The 21,357-nt window shown below is 42.8% G+C and overlaps 1 protein-coding gene across 1 annotated transcript in view; it reads right to left on the minus strand.

Moving 5' to 3' along the window:
* Positions 1 to 21,357, minus strand: part of LOC139764642 (cyclin-dependent kinase inhibitor 3-like) — a 1,341,657-nt gene that overhangs the window by 696,746 nt on the left and 623,554 nt on the right. The gene's annotated exons all lie outside the window — the stretch shown is intronic.

Consider the following 21,357-nt stretch of genomic DNA (forward strand, 5'->3'; position numbering starts at 1 on the left):
TGGCAACACACTAGTGGTCTTCTTACTGGCAACACACTAATGGTCTTCTTACTGGCAAAACACACTAGTGGTCTTATTAAGTACTGGCAACGAGTGCGGTGTGTGTGTGTGTGTGTGTGTGTGTGTGTGTGTGTGTGTGTGTGTGTGTGTGTGTGTGTGTGTGTGTGTGTGGTGGGGGGGGGAGGAGGGAGGGAAGGACACATACTTTAATGTAAGTGTGGGAGAGCCAATATCTACTTTATTTAAGTGTGAGTATATTCATATTTTCAGTGGGGGAAGGATATGTACTTACCGCAAGTGTGGGAGAACTTACATCAACTATATTCAATAGTGGGTAACTTATATCTTAGAGCATATAAGTGCAGGAACTTATACTTCAGAGTATATAAGTGCAGGAAACTTACATTTCAGAAGATATAAGTGCAGGGAACTTATATTTCAGAGTATATAAGTGCAGGGAACTTACATTTCAGAAGATATAAGTGCAGGGAACTTATATTTCAGAGTATATAAGTGCAGGGAACTTACATTTCAGAAGATATAAGTGCAGGAAACTTACATTTCAGAGTATATAAGTGCAGGGAACTTATATTTCAGAGTATATAAGTGCAGGGAACTTACATTTCAGAGTATATAAGTGCAGGGAACTTATATTTCAGAGTATATAAGTGCAGGGAACTTACATTTCAGAAGATATAAGTGCAGGGAACTTATATTTCAGAGTATATAAGTGCAGGGAACTTACATTTCAGAAGATATAAGTGCAGGGAACTTACATTTCAGAGTATATAAGTGCAGGGAACTTATATTTCAGAGTATATAAGTGCAGGGAACTTACATTTCAGAGTATATAAGTGCAGGGAACTTATATTTCAGAGTATATAAGTGCAGGGAACTTATATTTCAGAGTATATAAGTGCAGGGAACGTGAGTAAGCTTTTATGAAATACTTATACGTGTCAGGAGGATAATACTTCGTGCATACATATGTTAAAGCTGTGTATACTTACCATACATAAGTATGAGGGGAAAACTTAGTTTATGAATATGAGTATGTGCTGGTTAACTCATCGTGAATATGAGTGTGTGTGCTGGTTAACTCATCGTGAATATGAGTGTGTGTGCTGGTTAACTCATCGTGAATATGAGTGTGTGTGTGCTGGTTAACTCATCGTGAATATGAGTGTGTGTGTGCTGGTTAACTCATCGTGAATATGAGTGTGTGTGCTGGTTAACTCATCGTGAATATGAATGTGTGCTGGTTAACTCATCGTGAATATGAGTGTGTGTGTGCTGGTTAACTCATCGTGAATATGAGTGTGTGTGCTGGTTAACTCATCGTGAATATGAGTGTGTGTGCTGGTTAACTCATCGTGAATATGAGTATGTGCTGGTTAACTCATCGTGAATATGAGTGTGTGTGTGCTGGTTAACTCATCGTGAATATGAGTGTGTGTGCTGGTTAACTCATCCTGAACATGAGTGTGTGTGTGCTGGTTAACTCATCATGAATATGAGTGTGTGTGCTGGTTAACTCATCGTGAATATGAGTGTCTGCTGGTTAACTCATCGTGAATATGAGTATGTGCTGGTTAACTCATCGTGAATATGAGTGTGTGTGTGCTGGTTAACTCATCGTGAATATGAGTATGTGCTGGTTAACTCATCCTGAATATGAATGTGTGTGTGCTGGTTAACTCATCGTGAATATGAGTGTGTGTGTGCTGGTTAACTCATCGTGAATATGAGTGTGTGTGTGCTGGTTAACTCATCGTGAATATGAGTGTCTGCTGGTTAACTCATCGTGAATATGAGTATGTGCTGGTTAACTCATCGTGAATATGAGTGTGTGTGTGCTGGTTAACTCATCGTGAATATGAGTGTGTGTGCTGGTTAACTCATCGTGAATATGAGTGTGTACACTGGTTAACTCATCGTGAATGTGAGTATGTGCTGGTTAACTCATCCTGCATATGAGTGTGTGTGCTGGTTAACTCATCCTGCATATGAGTGTGTGTGCTGGTTAACTCATCCTGCATATGAGTGTGTGTGCTGGTTAACTCATCCTGCATATGAGTGTGTGTGCTGGTTAACTCATCGTGAATATGAGTGTGTGTGTGCTGGTTAACTCATCCTGAATATGAGTGTCTGCTGGTTAACTCATCGTGAATATGAGTGTGTGTGTGCTGGTTAACTCATCGTGAATATGAGTGTGTGTGTGTGCTGGTTAACTCACACTACCTGTACTACATAATAACATGAGAGTATCAAAGAATACGGCAGTGTCAACATAACATTATCCTAAACGCGAGCCCCCTCCGGGAGATGGGACTTGGGTGGGGTGTTTAAAACGACGATACATTATGAGGAGGTGGTATAAACCTCACAAATAGTGACGATACATTATGAGGAGGTGGTATAAACCTCACAAATAGTGACGATACATTATGAGGTGTTGGTATAAACCTCACAAATAGTGACGATACATTATGAGGTGGTGGTATAAACCTCACAAATAGTGACGATACATTATGAGGTGGTGGTATAAACCTCACAAATAGCGACGATACATTATGAGGAGGTGGTATAAACCTCACAAATAGCGACGATACATTATGAGGAGGTGGTAAAAACCTCACAAATAGTGACGATACATTATGAGGAGGTGGTATAAACCTCACAAATAGTGACGATACAGTATGAGGTGGTGGTATAAACCTCACAAATAGTGACGATACATTATGAGGAGGTGGTATAAACCTCACAAATAGTGACGATACATTATGAGGTGGTGGTATAAACCTCACAAATAGTGACGATACATTATGAGGTGGTGGTATAAACCTCACAAATAGTGACGATACATTATGAGGAGGTGGTATAAACCTCACAAATAGTGACGATACATTATGAGGTGGTGGTATAAACCTCACAAATAGTGACGATACATTATGAGGTGGTATAAACCTCACAAATAGTGACGATACATTATGAGGAGGTGGTATAAACCTCACAAATAGTGACGATACATTATGAGGAGGTGGTATAAACCTCACAAATATGGGCGAGATCTTAAAACACAACCCCCCGAAAACCATTACACCAGCCGGTAGTGGGGGGTTGAGCTAACCTCACTGGGGGGGAAGAAGAAGGAAACTAAACAACCTCTCCATCCTTTCCTCCCACCTCCACCTCCACTTGAACGTAATAAACCAGAGATAAAATCCCACCCCTTTTTACCCTGCCACAAGTTTTCTCCCCCCTCGACCCACCAAGGAGAACGAAGCGATGCACAACATTACGCCAAATTACAATGGAGGAAACACAGAGAGAAGGGGAGCGGGTGGGTTGGCCTGCCCCAAGAGAGAGAGAGAGAGAGAGAGAGAGAGAGAGAGAGAGAGAGAGAGAGAGAGAGAGAGAGAGAGAGAGGTGAGGCCAATAGCTGGGAAAGCCTCCCTCTCCTACCCGAGCCAATAACCCACCATGCAACCCATCCTTCCTCCTAACCCACCAATTTATCGCGGTATAAAACGGGTGGCGGTGGTGCCGCCGCCTCCCACTCACCTCCCCTCCCCATCCCAGTCGCGCCATTTTCAAAGCCTCCCCCTCACCCCTGCCCTACACACACACACACACACACACACACACACACACACACACACACACCAGCAGCAGCAATGGCTTCTAAACAAATTATCGCTCCTGAGGTATTGGCAACCCTGTGTGTGTGTTGCTTCTACCCTTGTCTTTGAGTGTTTGGCTTGTGTGTGTGTGTGTGTGTGTGTGTGTGTGTGTGTGTGTGTGTGTGTGTGTGTGTGTGTGTGTGTGTGTGTGGACATTAGCATACACCCCTTCAACAAATACGCACATACACACTCTCAAACACACACACACACACACACACACACACACAACCACACACACACACACACACACACACACCCTCACAGGTCAAATTAAAGGCCAGACCGCCGTGCCAAAGGTCGTACCATCGTGCTCAAGGGTCGTACCGTTGTCCTAAAGGGTCGTACCATCGTGCTCAAGGGTGGTAACATCGTGGTTAAGGATCGTACCATCGCGATCAAGGGTCGTACCGTTGTCCTAAAGGGTCGTACCATCGTGCTCAAGGGTAGTACCATCGTGGTTAAGGATCGTACCATCGCGATCAAGGGTCGTACCGTTGTCCTCAAGGGTCGTAGCATCGTGCTCAAGGGTGGTACCATCGTGGTTAAGGATCGTACCATCGCGATCAAGGGTCGTACCGTCGTGCTTAAGGATCGTAACATCGTGATCAAGGGTCGTACCATCGTGCTCAAGGGTTGTACCGTCAGGCTTAAGGGTCGTACCGTTATGCTTAAGGATCGTACCATCGCGGTCAAGAGTCGTGCCGTCATGCTCAAGGATCGTACCATCGTGCTCAAGGACCGTACCGTCGTGCTCAAGGATCGTACCATCGTGGTCAAGGGTCGTACCGTCGTGCTCAAGGGTCGTACCATCGTGCTCAAGGGTCGTACCATCGTGCTCAAGGGTCGTACCATCGTGCTCAAGGGTCGTACCATCGTACTCATGGGTCGTCCCATCGTGCACAAGGGTCGTACCATCGTGCTCAAGGGTCGTACCGTCGTGCTTAAGGGTCGCAATCAGAAACACATCACAGCCTCCTGGACGCAAAGAGAAACACATCACAGCCTCCTGGACGCAATCAGAAACACATCACAGCCTCCTGGAAGCAATCAGAAACACATCACAGCCTCCTGGAAGCAATCAGAAACACATCACAGCCTCCTGGACGCAAAGAGAAACACATCACAGCCTCCTGGACGCAATCAGAAACACATCACAGCCTCCTGGACGCAATCAGAAACGCATCACAATCTCCTGGACGCAATCAGAAACACATCACAGCCTCCTGGGCGCAATCAGAAACACATCACAGCCTCCTGGAAGCAATCAGAAACACATCACAACCTCCTGGACGCAATCAGAAACACATCACAAACTCCTGGACGCAATCAGAAACACATCACAGCCTCCTGGACGCAATCAGAAACACATCACAGCCTCCTGGACGCAATCAGAAACACATCACACTCCTGGACGCAATCAGAAACACATCACAGCCTCCTGGGCGCAATCAGAAACACATCACAGCCTCCTGGAAGCAATCAGAAACACATCACAACCTCCTGGACGCAATCAGAAACACATCACAAACTCCTGGACGCAATCAGAAACACATCACAGCCTCCTGGACGCAATCAGAAACACATCACAGCCTCCTGGACGCAATCAAAAACAACACAACCTCCTGGACGCAATCAGAAACACAACACAGTCTCCTGGACGCTATCAGAAACAAAACGCATCCTCCTGGACGCAATCAGAAACAACACAACCTCCTAGACGCAATAAGAAACACAACACAACCTCCTGGACGCAATCAAAAACACATCACAACCTCCTGGACGCAATCAGAAACACAGCACAACCTCCTGGACGCAATCAGAAACACATCACAACCCCCTGGACGTAATCAGAAACACAACACAACCTCCTGGACGCAATCAGAAACACATCACAACCCCCTGGACGCAATCAGAAACACAACACAACCTCCTGGACGCAATCAGAAACACATCACAACCCCCTGGACGCAATCAGAAACACATCACAACCCCCTGGACGCAATCAGAAACACAACACAACCTCCTGGACGCAATCAGAAACACACCACAACCTCCTGGACGCAATCAGAAACACATCACAACCTCCTGGACGCAATCAGAAACACAACACAACCTCCTGGACGCAATCAGAAACACAACACAACTTCCTGGACGCAACCAGGAACACAAATCATCTCCACGTCACACAGAAGGTCTTCCATCCGCGACACAGGTGGCCCAGCTCACCAGCCTGACCAACACCACCGTCGGGGTCTCGCGCCTCCGCCAACACCCATACGAGACCGAGCGTCTCACAGCGAGACCCGCGAGATGCCTTTATCTACGAAGCTACTTCGCTACTTTTACGCCCGCTCGCCCCGCCCGTACATAAGTCGCCATCCACTGCGATACAACGATCCACTGAACACAAGCTTGCCCGACCACGAGTCTTGGCCTCCTCCTGCGATATCGTACCCTTCCCTTATCGCCACGCCTTGCCACGCCTCGCCTCTGGTCCACAACCACGCTGGTGTGGGTGTGTGTGTGTGTGTGTGTGTGTGCGTGTGTGTGTGTGTGTGTGTGTGTGTGTGTGTGTGTGTTGTACTTTCCTATATTTACGTATTCCGCAGTTCCTCGGGTGGAACTGAACAGATCCCACATCCACTGAGTACCCACGCCACCCTGCTCCACCACACTGGAGCAAGAAGGAGGTGCTCCAAGTCGTGGTTTAGTGAACAGTAGAAAAAAAAAAAAAAAATATATATATATATATATATATATATATATATATATATATATATATATATAAGGTTTAATGATGCTAGCTAGTGTCGACCCAGCTCTCTTCGTCGTCCACCCTCCCATCCACCTACCCACACACACACACACCCACACACACACACACACACACACACACACACACACACACACCCACCCATCCACCCGCCCACACACACACACCCACACACACACCCACGCACACCCACCCACACACACACACCCATCCACCCGCCCACACACACCCACCCATCCACCCGCCCACACACAGACACACACAACCACATACACACAGACACAGACAAACACACACACACATCCCCTGTAAACATACCTCACTCTCAGAAGGGGAAAAAATTCAACCTGGGTTAATTCCCGACACTTGCTGGTTGGTCGAGTTCGTCCGTTTTCCCTCCACCATCTGATTCTTGGTTCCTCCTGGACGTCTGGAACGCCTCCCATGGAGGAGGACCTCCACGTGTGCAGGTCGCTGAGGGAGTCTTTTAAGATCCCCATGTCCTTCGTCGTCCCTCCCCCCGCGCCTCCTTCAGGTAGTCGGTGGTGGGGAGTTCTTATCTCATATATTCGAGTCGGGTTTGATCAGATGTGTGTGTGTGTGTGTGTGTGTGTGTGTGTGTGTGTGTGTGTGTGTGTGTGGGAGGGAGAGGACGCTCACACGGCCGTAGGGCAGAGCGTCGCCCGCCTGGCAAGATGCTACGGCCGCTACTTAAGCACGTCGCCTTATTGATGCCGCCACGACGGAGGTGATGAGAGGCGTAGATACAGCAGAAAATCATGATACACACAAACGCTTCCTCTCTCTCTCTCTCTCTCTCTCTCTCTCTCTCTCTCTCTCTCTCTCTCTATCTATCTATCTATCTATCTATCTCTATCACAAGGCGTAAGACGCAAGGAAATGGTAATAAATAAAGGATGATAATACATTATGGAGAGAAGTGTGAAATGAAAAAATAAAAAAAGAAGTCAGATACAGGATGAGAGAGATGGCAGGAACGGTAGAGGAGATGTGATGAGAAATATACACACAAAAGCAACACCAGTTGATGGAACAGATGAGGAGCGGGGCAGGAACAGTGACCAGAAACATGAGTTTCTGACCATCTCATATAGTCGTCATCGCAAGGGTGCTGGGGGAACGAACGAAGACTCTAAGAAACCTAAAAAGAAAAGACAACAATATAGCCAAGATTTGAGTGAAGATGATGGACAGAAAGACAATCCATGACACATATGTCACGCGAACACACACACACACACACACACACACACACACACACACACACACACACACACTCAACAGCAACACAGACCTCCAGGATCAAGGAAGACCAGCTTGATAAGTGTTGTTAATACGATACTTGTCAGTCTGACTCGAACGTGGAGGAACGAAAGACAACAGACTACAACCGAAGCAAATTTAGGAAGATGGATACGATACCTTTAAAGGATACACGGATACCACGGGAAGAGGATAGTGTAGAAGGATACGACACCTTTTAAGACGTTTCAAGGCTACAAGGACACTACGAGAAGAGGATAGTGTAGCGCAGGTTCTCGTCGACAGTGAGCTGGACGGAGATCAGCCAATAAAGGTCTGGCAAGAAATGTAATTCAACAGCAGTCACCAATCGAGCCTTTAAATTCATTTCATGGAAATGACATACGGAGCACCTCAGGTAATCAAGAGATGCTGATACAAACTGTGTAGTTATTATTGTATGCAAACATGAACTAAATATAATGTTCAGTCTGGAAATTCTAATGTTAATTTTAAGCAAGTTTGGAACTGGCTGGAGCAGATCCTGCAAAAAGTATAGAAGCAGCGAAAGTATATAATATGCAGGTGTAACCTTAAGGAAATGGAAAATAGGAAGCGTCGAGCGCTTTCGTGTAATTACAACGTCAGATTATGTACATAAATACAAATTGGAGGAGGAGAGGAGTTGAACATACTCACCCTTACGTGTAAGACAATGAACCTAAGGCACCTACGAGATACAACACCATCACAGACTATACAAACAGCTATACAACACAACACAGACGCTGATAGTGAAAGATAAATCGAACAAACTCAGATCAATTTACACCACAGAAGGTGTCTACTAACATTAAGGTAGAAACGGATAAAGACGGACAGCCCGAAGCAAGGGGAATGACACAATAAGAAACATAACAACCTTCATATATGAAAAGCCTGATGAACATAGAGTGGAACAAAGTCAATACTTGGATGGTATATACTTGGATCGTGTATACATACGAGTAACATGAAATCGGGATTGTGATCGTAAATATAAGGTCAGTTCTGTGATAACAAGTATGGGAGGGAGTAGTTCTTAAGAGCACCAATACAAAAAAAACAACACACAGCATTTATTTTCCGCGTACAAGTTATGACAGTGTTAATGTTATGTTTAAAAGGAATTATGGTATTGTAGAGACGATAGGTACCGAGTGACAGAAAACGGTGGAATGATTAGAAGAAAATGGATGAACAAGTTTAAGAAATAAGCAGAGATGCGGCAAACGAACTACGAGAGGAAATAAATAAATAAATAAATGAATAAACAAATTAATAAATAAATAAATAACGTTGACAGGGAAATGGCAATAGTCAAACAGAATAACACGAGAGTAAATGAAGAGAAAGTAACACCATGTATGCAGCAATATCCGTAAGCGCTTTTACATATGAAACTGAACAAAGACAAAAAAAAAAATAATCAAAGACTGGAACTTTTAAAGACGGGAAACGAATATAGAAATGACCCAGCCTAATAGAAAATAAAAATGCCGAGTGATGATAAACTAATAGAAGTCTGATTACAGCACAAATAAAATAATGATATAAAAAGAAACAGGATACAGATGATGAAATATCAAATGACTCCGATGAGCGTGACCTTAAAGGAGATATAGCGTAGGAGAATGTTGACTATAATGGAAGCGAATGATCGATTTGAAGACAACTTAGCACCCGGACTTGTTGACAGCCCAGTTATATTATTACCTGAACACCAACAAACACAACAATACTGCGAAACCTATTCTAGCAAGTATACAGAGAGAGAGAGAGAGAGAGAGAGAGAGAGAGAGAGAGAGAGAGAGAGAGAGAGAGAGAGAGAGAGAGAGAGAGAGAGAGAGAGAGAGATTAATGCCAAACCAATAGAGAGACCAGTTCGCCTAACATAGCATGTCATCAAAATATACGTGAAGGAATGGAAGAAAAAAATAATAGAGGAACGTTTTGTAAGAGAGAAAGCCATCACGAATGTGTTCCAGGAAACACACACACACACACACACACACACACACACACGGAGTTAATGATTCAGTACAATGTCATATACAACAACGTAGTGCTTGGGGAAAGAATGGACACAGTTTTTCTTTGTTAGATTTTGGTAAGGCATTTGACAAAGCAAACTATCGTGTGTCATCTGAGAATGTTATGACAAAATACTGCCAGAATTCTATCCGTTTCTCTCTCTCTCTCTCTCTCTCTCTCTCTCTCTCTCTCTCTCTCTCTCTCTCTCTCTCTCTCTCTCTATCTATCTATCTATCTATCTATCTATCTATTTTACCAACAGAAAATTGCTTTACCTATCAAATCATATATTCTTAATCTAAAGGCATTTTTTTTTCTCAACCTCAACCAACACTACAGGTAGCCTTATCAAACATAGGGATGTAAACCTATTGTTCATACCCTCGTCTGTAGTGAACAAATATGAACATCAGCGGGTACCTTATAACGCAAACACCAAGAGCAATCTTACCATACAAGTTGATGAACACATTGACGCATCTTGAAGAAAGAACATGAGGGTGAACAGACCCGTGAACACTCCCAGTGAGACAGTAATCATACGCGCATGACCGCACTGTATAGTCTACGTGACTTCAAAGTTCTGGACGCCTCCACAAAAATGTCTGAAACTGATTTATGTATTTTACAAAGGTTCTTATATTCGGAAGGCGCGCGGGACCCCAAGCTAAACGACTGCTTAACTTCCTAAAGTTAGTTCCACCTTAAGTTCATGCCTCTCCCTCATTCATATTCTTAATTATATCTAACTGGTTTTCGTTCATACTCTTAACTACATACATAACAGGTTAAGTTAGTTCCTCCTTAATTCAAAATCTCGTTTTCTTTCATTTCTTTTTTTTTTTTTTAGATGTGTTTAAGGAGAGCGTTAGCCCACACGCCGTTGGCTGGAATGAAAGGTTAAATTCGTTTAGTTTTAATACTCTGTGGTTATAATTCTGCCTCAAGCACACTAATATTAATATTTCAGTGGCTAGGCTAATTTTTTGTGTGCAAAAAGTGTGCGCGTATTTACCCCCCACGAGTTACACCTGGATAATCCATTCAAATATGTTTTAGGGTTATCAGCTTGTCTACTGAAGAGCAATTTATAGTTATAAAATTTAACTAGGTGTTACCGGGCTCCACCTGCTCTAGACTTGGAAAAAAAATACTTTATGAATCAGTGGCACCTGATGAAACATGCTGTGCCCCATGGAGAGAAAAATTACATGTTAAATGATAGGGACTGCTGAATTGCGATTTCACCTTCATATCTATCTATCTATCTATCTATCTATCTATCTATGCTTTCCCATGACCTTTTTTCATGAGGCTTTCGCAGCGCAAAGGAAATCATCCACGCCCATCAGGTGGGACCACAGGTCAAGATGTGTGATGTTCATTTGTCTTGGTTGGGAGAGCGCTGGGCACATGAGGAACAGGTGTTTGGCGTTTGCAAGCTACACTTCGGGCTCGGGAAGTCTTCTGATAGGCTGAATCTATATTTGGAATGGTAAAGAAATGGTTGGTGTCCAGAGCACAAACGAGAAAGGTGTAACACGTGTCTGTATGGGGAGTTTAGTTTTAAATGAGTGTATGTCTGGTCGGCTGGAGGTCAAAGGTAGACTGGTTAGGGATCAGATGTTTAGTGTGTGTCGAGTAATTTATGGTGTGGATATGTTTTACTGGTGAGGTAATGGAGATCTGGCTGAATATAGGTGGCTAAATTGTGAGACTGGGGTAGGGATTTCCGCGCGAAGTTTTGGTAAATAGTGATGATACAGGATAGGCATTTTCGAGAAAAATTAAGAAACTCATGAAATATATAAATGATAATCATTCAATAAACACCGAGAGTAATACAAATGACATCCATTTTGTCCGATATAAGATTTTATTAACTTAAATATATCCAGTTTAAAATACCTACCCAGATTACGAAACACCATCAGACTAACTTTGTTATATTATTTCGACGTTTCCCGCGTAACGAGGTCGCGCCTAGAACGGAAGAAAGGAATTATTTGCTTTGGTCACATCAATTTTTTAGCTGTTAAGTATAATGCGCCCAAACCATAAGCCCTTATCCAGAGAGAACCCCCATAGACCTTTCCGTGGTTTCCCCCGACCGATTCATCTAAAAGCGTCGCTCCAATTCGCGTAATCCCTCGCACGCCTCACACCCTCCTGCACGTTCAGGCTCTGATAACTCAAAGCCTCTTTCTCTTAATCCTTCCATATCCTTGTCGGTCTTCCTCTGCCCCTTGATCCCTCCACTTCTGACTCATATGTATATCCTCTCTGTCCGTCCTCCCTTCACTCATCCTCTCCATATGTCCAAACCATTTTAACCCTCCTTGCTCAACTCTCTCAGCTCACATCTTTTTCTTCCACTGAAATCCCTTACACGATCAAAACCCTCCTCGCACCATATATGGTCCTCAAGCATTTAATTGTAAACATATCCACCGAATTCTGCTCTTTGGTTTTCTGGAACATCTGTCAGCATCCAAAGATGTCAGCGATCATTTCGGAGATGAACGCTCGACACCTGACACGTCTGTTTGCTGCGATTGATCCCAGGAGTATAAGGATGTATTTTCTTTTCATTAATTGTCTTAGGGAGAAAGTGAAGAACAAGAAAAGGGAGTTTCAGGGTAGATCAAACGAACTCGGCAATACAATATCCAAATAAGATTCGGTTTAATCCAGTTATACAACTTAGAGTTGATTCTTTGAGGTACGTGGTGTACAATTCTAATGAATATAAACCAACGTTAAAGGTAAAAATTTTGTTACTACTACGTACCAAGGTTCTTCGACTGTAGTGTGTGTATAAGTTAAGAGTAAATGTGAATAAGAGCAAGGTTATTAGGTACAGTAGGGTTGAGGGTCAAGTCAATTGGGAGGTAAGTTTGAACGGAGAAAAACTGGAGGAAGTGAAGTGTTTTAGATATCTGGGAGTGGATCTGGCAGCGGATGGAACCATGGAAGCGGAAGTGGATCATAGGGTGGGGGAGGGGGCGAAAATTCTGGGAGCCTTGAAGAATGTGTGGAAGTCGAGAACATTATCTCGGAAAGCAAAAATGGGTATGTTTGAAGGAATAGTGGTTCCAACAATGTTGTATGGTTGCGAGGCGTGGGCTATGGATAGAGTTGTGCGCAGGAGGATGGATGTGCTGGAAATGAGATGTTTGAGGACAATGTGTGTTGTGAGGTGGTTTGATCGAGTAAGTAACGTAAGGGTAAGAGAGATGTGTGGAAATAAAAAGAGCGTGGATGAGAGAGCAGAAGAGGGTGTTTTGAAATGGTTTGGGCACATGGAGAGAATGAGTGAGGAAAGATTGACCAAGAGGATATATGTGTCGGAGGTGGAGGGAACGAGGAGAAGAGGGAGACCAAATTGAACGTGGAAAGATGGAGTGAAAAAGATTTTGTGTGATCGGGGCCTGAACATGCAGGAGGGTGAAAGGAGGGCAAGGAATAGAGTGAATTGGAGCGATGTGGTATACCGGGGTTGACGTGCTGTCAGTGGATTGAATCAGGGCATGTGAAGCGTCTGGGGTAAACCATGGAAAGCTGTGTAGGTATGTATATTTTCGTGTGTGGACGTATGTATATACATGTGTATGGGGGTGGGTTGGGCCATTTCTTTCGTCTGTTTCCTTGCGCTACCTCGCAAACGCGGGAGACAGCGACAAAGGAAAAAAAAAAAAAAAAAAAAAAAAAAAAATATATATATATATATATATATATATATATATATATATATATATATATATATATATATATATTCTATTTATTCATCATACTTTGTCGCTGTCTCCCGCGTTAGCGAGGTAGCGCAAGGAAACAGACGAAAGAATGGCCCAACTCACCCACATACACATGTATATACATACACGTCCACACACACACACACACACACACACACATATACATACCTATACATTTCAATGTATACATATATATACACACACAGACATACACATATATACACATGTACATAATTCATACTTGTTGCCTTTATTCATTCCCGTCGCCAACCCACCACACATAAAAAGACAACCCCAATCGTTCCAATTCACTCTATTCCTTGTACGCCTTTCACCCTCCTGCATGTTCAGGCCACGATCGCTCAAAATCTTTTTCACTCCATCTTTCCACCTCCCATTTGGTCTCCCACTCCTCCTCGTTCCCTCCACCTCTGACACATATATCCTCTGACACACACACACACACACACACACACACACACACACACACATATATATATATATATATATATATATATATATATATTCTTTTTTTTTTTTTTTTTTTTTTTTCATACTATTCGCCATTTCCCGCGATAGCGAGGTAGCGTTAAGAACAGAGGACTGGGCCTTTGAGGGAATATCCTCACCTGGCCTCCTTCTCTGTTCCTTCTTTTGGAAAATTAAAAAAAAACGAGAGGGGAGGATTTCCAGCCCCCCGCTCCCTTCCCTTTTAGTCGCCTTCTACGACACGCAGGGAATACGTGGGAAGTATTCTTTCTCCCCTATCCCCAGGGATAAATATATATATATATATATATATATATATATATATATATATATATATATATATATATATATATATATATATATATATATATATATTCTTTCTTTCCTACTATAAGCCATTTCCCGCATCAGCGAGGTAGCGTCAAGAACAGAGGACTGGGCACCTGAGGGAACATCCTCACCCCCCCACTTCTGATCCTTCTTTTGGAAAAAAAAAAAAAAAAACGAGAGGGGAGGATTTCCAGCCACCCGCTCCCTCCCCTTTTAGTCGCCTTTTACGACACGCAGGAAACAAGTGGGAAGTATTCTTTCTCCCTAATCCCAAGGAATAATATATATATATATATATATATATATATATATATATATATATATATATATATATATATATATATATATATATATATATGACTTCCTGGTGAATATCATCTAACTACAGCGAACTCTATTTTCTACTTCCACCTCCAGGGGGTAAAATATATTAAGAGAAACCGTGCTATTTACTCTGCACAGTGTTCTGAAATTGCTCGTTTAGTTTTCATTTGGTGGGTCCTGAATATATCCAACTTGCTTTTCTTTTCTTCTTGTGGCGCGCTGGTAGAGACGCACACCGTGTGTGGACAGTGTACGTAACTGCTGCACTGAACACACAATATGACCAACGGAACTCGTTGTAACATAAACACGGGTTTGAAACGGGCGAGTATGTATTCATGATAACGCCTGGACCAATTTCTATGGAAGAGTTCTTGTGTTACCCACGACTTCATTGTAAGTTCTTACAAGTAAAGCTTGTGCTGCTTCCAGTATCAGGGAAATGGAGTCTCCTTTAGGACTTAGATTAGGACTTAGATTAATAATGTTCGACCTCCTGGTCTGTTCCCGCCTCAAAAGTGGTAGCGTAAGGAACGATCATTTTGAATAAGACTTCACTTGGTTCCTGCTACTGTTCCTGAGTCTAGAAAGTCATAATACAGTAGGGATGGGTTTCCGGATCTCCACTCCACACTGATTTGTTCACCTCACACAATACGCCAGATATACGTGGGTTTGGGTGTTCATGTATAAACTTTACTATGACATCCCTGTATGAGTGTGTGTGTGGTCAATACGTACAGATGTTTCTAATTAGAAAAAGATAATATAAATATTTTTGAGTTTCCGAAGTATCGATCGATCGGAGTCTTGCAAAACAACATGAAAAGTCTGAATTGTGTTGTGGAAGCGAATTGCGGTATTATATCAACAACCTCTTTTGGAAACGTGAGTCTGAGGCAGTTAACACAACATCTCGTACATCCCAAACACTTCTCACAGCTTTTTCTTCACTGTGTCTTGACTGGAACATCTGGTTGCTTCATGTCACTCGTTCCTTCAAGTAAAATTTCAAGATGATTGTCATAAGGAAAATCACTTAGCTGAGTTTTCTTTATTCTGTTCCTTTAGGGACACAAGTTATCATGTTCTTCAACCAAATGTGAACAGTTTGCTGCCACAGTCACCCTTAGGCTGTAGGGTCAAAGGGCAGGATGTTGTATCTAAAGGTCTTGCCACTAAGCTCAAGGGTCTTGCCGTCGCAATCAAGGGTCGCATCGTCGTGTCCAAGGGTCATGCCGTGTGTTCAAGGGTCGTACCGTTGAGCTCAGCGGTCGCACCGTCGTACTCAAGGGTCATACCGTCGTGCTCAAGGGTCGTACCGTCGTGCTCAAGGGTCGTACCGTCGTACTCATGGATCATACCGTCGTGCTCAAGGGTCGTACCTTCTTGCTAAAGAAACATAATATTCAGTTCATGAGTCGTACCCTCGTGCTCAAAGGTCGTACCGTTGTGCTCAAAGGTCGTACCGTCGTGCTCCAGGACCGCAACGTTGACCTCCACGGGTCGTACCGTCGTGACCTTAGTAAGGGTCAATACCGTCTGCTCCCCTCCCCTCCCAACATCCTGCAGTAGAGGGCCAGTATCAGCCCACATGGGCAGCTGGGAGCCAAACGGCGAGTGAAGGAGCGACGTAACGGCATCTATCCAGACCCAGAGGAAGCCTGGGTGGGGGGGCCGGCGAAGAATACTGAAGGAAACTTTAAAGAACGACACAGGATATGGCCGGCCTCTGACGCTGCTGTTCCATTGAGGAAATTCCACCACAGTTGTTCTCCTACTCTGTCATACATGGCTAAGTCATGGTACTCGTGGGTTCAATGTTATTTATCTTCAGTTCGGCGTTCTGGATTACCAGATCAAACGCTGTTGGCTTAAAGAGAAAAACTGGAAGTTAGAAATTATGACCCTGGACTTAAGACAAGACGTGGGTGGATATTAATCATACCAAGATTATGTTACAATTTAGTCGCTTATATACTCTAGATGACAAAACGTTTAATCATATGTGTCCTCTTTGATTATAAGCAGTTCATATATCATATTATATATATATATATTTTTTTTTTCACATATTCGCCATTTCTCGCGTCAGCTAGGTAGGATTAAGAACAGAGAACTGGGCCTTTGAGGGAATATCCTCACCTGGCCCCCTTCTCTGTTACTTCTTTTGGAAAATTAAAAAAAAATTATGAGAGGGGAGGATTTCCAGCCCCCCGCTCCCGCCCCTTTTAGTCGCCTTCTACGACACGCAGGGAATACGTGGGAAGTATTCTTTCTCCCCTATCCCCAGGGATAATATATATATATATATATATATATATATATATATATATATATATATATATATATATATATATATATATATATATATATATATATATATATATATATATATATATATATATATATATATATATATATATATATATATATATTCTTTCTCCCCTATCCCCAGGGATATATATATATATATATATATATATATATATATATATATATATATATATATATATATCCCTGGGGATAGAGGAGAAAGAATACTTCCCACGTATTCCCTGCGTGTCGTAGAAGGCGACTAAAAGGGGCGGGAGCGGGGGGCTGGAAATCCTCCCCTCTCATTATTTTTTTTTAATTTTCCAAAAGAAGTAACAGAGAAGGGGGCCAGGTGAGGATATTCCCTCAAAGGCCCAGTTCTCTGTTCTTAACGCTACCTCGCTAACGCGGGAAATGGCGAATGGTTTGAAAGAAAAGAAAGAAAAAAAAAAAAAAAAAAAAAAAAAAAAATATATATATATATATATATATATATATATATATATATATATATATATATATATATATATATATATATGTGTGTGTGTGTGTGTGTGTGTCGGCTGACGTGTTTCTCGTGTTTCCCCTGATGTGATTATTGCGCGGGGGTGCACTTGGGAACTTGTCGTGTTTCGTTTTCCCCATGGATTCGTGGGAATATTTTGATCGCGCAAAATTGTGATCCTTTCCGATATGTATATATATATATATATATATATATATATATATATATATATATATATATATATATATATATATATATATATATGTATATGTTGGGAAGCTTGGGAAGGAGACTTGTGTGAGGAAGTACCAGGAGAGACTGAGTACAGAATGGAAAAAGGTGAGAACAAAGGAGATAAGGGGAGTGGGGGAGGAATGGGATGTATTTAGGGAAGCAGTGATGGCTTGCGCAAAAGATGCTTGTGGCATGAGAAGCGTGCGAGGTGGGTTGATTAGAATGGGTAGTGAGTGGTGGGATAGAGAAGTAAGATTATTTGTGAAAGAGAAGAGAGAGGCATTTGGACGATTTTTGCAGGGAAAAAATGCAAATGAGTGGGAGATGTATAAAAGAAAGAGGCAGGAGGTCAAGAGAAAGGTGCAAGACGTATAAAAGACGGCAAATGAGAGTTGGGGTGAGAGAGTATCATTAAATTTTAGGGAGAATAAAAAGATGTTTTAGAGGGAGGTTAATAAAGTGCGTAAGACAAGGGAGCAAATGTGAACTTCAGTGAAGGGGGCTAATGGTGATAACAAGCAGTGGTGATGTGAGAAGATGGAGTGAGTATTTTGAAGGTTTGTTGAATGTGTTTGATGATAGAGTGGCAAACATAGGGTGTTTTGGTCGAGGTGGTGTGCAAAGTGAGAGGGTTAGGGAAAATGATTTGGTAAACAGAGAAGAGGTAGTAAAAGCGTTGCGGAAGATGAAAGCCGGCAAGGCAGTGGGTTTGGATGGCATTGCAGTGTAATTTATTAAAAAAGGGGGTGACTGTATTGCTGACTGGTTGGTAAGGTTATCTAATGTATGTATGATTCATGGTGAGGTGCCTGAGGATTGGCGGAATGCTTGCATAGTGCCATTGTACAAAGGCAAAGGGGATAAGAGTGAGTGCTCAAATTACAATGGTATAAGTTTGTTGAGTATTCCTGGTAAATCATATGGGAGGGTATTGACTGAGAGGGTGAAGGCATGTACAGAGCATCAGATTGGGGAAGAGCAGTGTGGTTTCAGAAGTGGTAGAGGATGTGTGGATCAGGTGTTTGCTTTGAAGAATGTATATGAGAAACACTTAGAAAAGCAAATGGATATGTATGTAGCATTTATGGATCTGGAGAAGGCATATGATATAGGTGATAGAGATGCTCTGTGGAAGGTATTAAGAATATATGGTGTGGGAGGCAAGTTGTTAGAAGCAGTGAAAAGTTTTTATCGAGGATGTAAGGCATGTGTACGTGTAGGAAGAGAGGAAAGTGATTGGTTCTCAGTGAATGTAGGTTTGCGGCAGGGGTGTGTGATGTCTCCATGGTTGCTTAATTTGCTTATGGATGGGGTTGTTAGGGAGGTGAATGCAAGAGTTTGGAAAGACGGGCAAGTATGCAGTCTGTTCTGGATGAGAGAGCTTGGGAAGTGAGTCAGTTGTTGTTCGCTGATGATACAGCGCTGGTGGCTGATTCATGTGACAAACTGCAGAAGCTGGTGACTGAGTTTGGTAAAGTGTGTGAAAGAAGAAAGTTAAGAGTAAATGTGAATAAGAGCAAGGTTATTAGGTACAGTAGGGTTGAGGGTCAAGTCAATTGGGAGGTAAGTTTAAATGGAGAAAAACTGGAGGAAGTAAAGTGTTTTAGATATCTGGGAGTGGATTTGGCAGCGGATGGAACCATGGAAGCAGAAGTGAATCATAGGGTGGGGGAGGGGACGAAAATTCTGGGAGCAAAAAGAGTGTGGTTGAGAGAGCAGAAATGGTGTTTTGAAATGGTTTGGTCACATGGAGAGAATGAGCGAGGAAAGATTGACCAAGAGGATATATGTGTCAGAGGTGGAGGGAACGAGGAGAAGTGGGAGACCAAATTGGAGGTGGAAAGATGGAGTGAAAAAGATTTTGAGTGATCGGGGCCTGATCAAGCAGGAGGGTGAAAGGCGTGCAAGGAATAGAGTGAATTGGAACGATGTGGTATATCGGGGTCGACGTGCTGTCAATGGATTGAAGCAGGGCATGTGAAGCGTCTGGGGTAAACCATGGAAAGTTGTGTGGGGCCTGGATGTGGAAAGGGAGCTGTGGTTTCGGTGCATTATTACATGACAGCTAGAGACTGAGTGTGAACGAATGGGGGTTTTGTTGTCTTTTCCTAGCGCTACCTCGCACACATGAGGGGGGAGGGGGTTGTTATTCAATGTGTGGCGAGGTGGCGATGGGAATCAATAAAGGTAGAAAGTATGAATTATGTACATGTGTATATATGTATATGTCTGTGTGTGTATATATATGTGTACATTGAGATGTATAGGTATGTATATTTGCGTGTGTGGACGTGTATGTATATACATGTGTATGTGGGTGGGTTGGGCCATTCTTTCGTCTGTTCCCTTGCGCTACCTCGCTAACGCGGGAGACAGCAACAAAGCAAAATGAAATAAAAATAAAAAATATATATAAATATAAATAATTTGTTAGGTAAAGTTTAAAACGACGTTCTGTTTTCATAGATTCATACTAATCTTATAACCATATCAATTTCGCTAGATGTATGACCTTTAAAAAATATATGGAACAAGAGACAAGAATTAAACGCGATGGAAACGTTAGGGCACCACCGTCCTACGGAAATACTTCTATAATTTCAGGTCAGCCACGCCAGACGTAAAGGAACGACTTATGAGTGTTTTTCTTCTTTTTTTTTTTCTTAAAGGAAAAAAATGGGAAAAAAATTCTCGTCTGTGTTGGCAGACAGATCAGCAAACTATTGGCAAACTGGACCCAAATCGTGCGGGGTTATGTTTCCTTCAACAACCAACCCACAACTCGCCTTTCATCGCATCAGCAGTTGTGGTTATAGTCTCCCATGGTACTTCCTCGCTACTTGTGCGTCCGCCTCTCCCATGTAAGTCTCGATGCCCATGATAGCAATATACACACACAGCAGGTCACACAGCCACTTCCACCCACACCATATTCTTCACATGAGCTCCTTTACAGACGACCACATACCCACACAGCTCCCATCCCATTCGCCCAGGTTAAACATCTCTCCCTTGAAAACCCCCCCCCACAATAGTCCCAGTTAGCTTGGGCATTACTGATTACACACACACACACACACACACACTAATAAAACAAGTACCTCTCTCTTTTCAACGTTGGCAATTTCCCATCTATCTTTTTTCTTCTTCTTAATCCTCAACCACCTCACTGATGCCACAACTCCCACAGTGATCCTCAACTCAATACAAAACCCAATGAACATTCCTGTTGACCACACACCTGTGTGAACTTACTCGAGTCGGTCAGGATAATAGAGAGAATCACAAATAACACACACAGATGACACACCCGACGAATAATGACATCCCTTCACGTAAACAGTGTTGCTTTCGACCTCATCAATCCACCTGAGATAAAGTTAAATACAATCACCAAACATTTACAACACAACCATCGGACGCACAACATGGCTGTCCCTTATCACAAAAGACGTCGAGATGGCTCTTCATAACCAACATTGGGACGATCCGCCACGTCCTACAATACTTCATTCATCTAGTCACTAAAGCGAGCGATGGGTATCAGAAATAATAATACATGTTCATACGAGTTCCTCCTTGATGCTGATCTACCCCAAGGCTCTG

The sequence above is a fragment of the Panulirus ornatus genome, chromosome 50, assembly GCF_036320965.1.
Source record: "Panulirus ornatus isolate Po-2019 chromosome 50, ASM3632096v1, whole genome shotgun sequence".
In the NCBI taxonomy this organism is placed as follows: domain Eukaryota; kingdom Metazoa; phylum Arthropoda; class Malacostraca; order Decapoda; family Palinuridae; genus Panulirus; species Panulirus ornatus.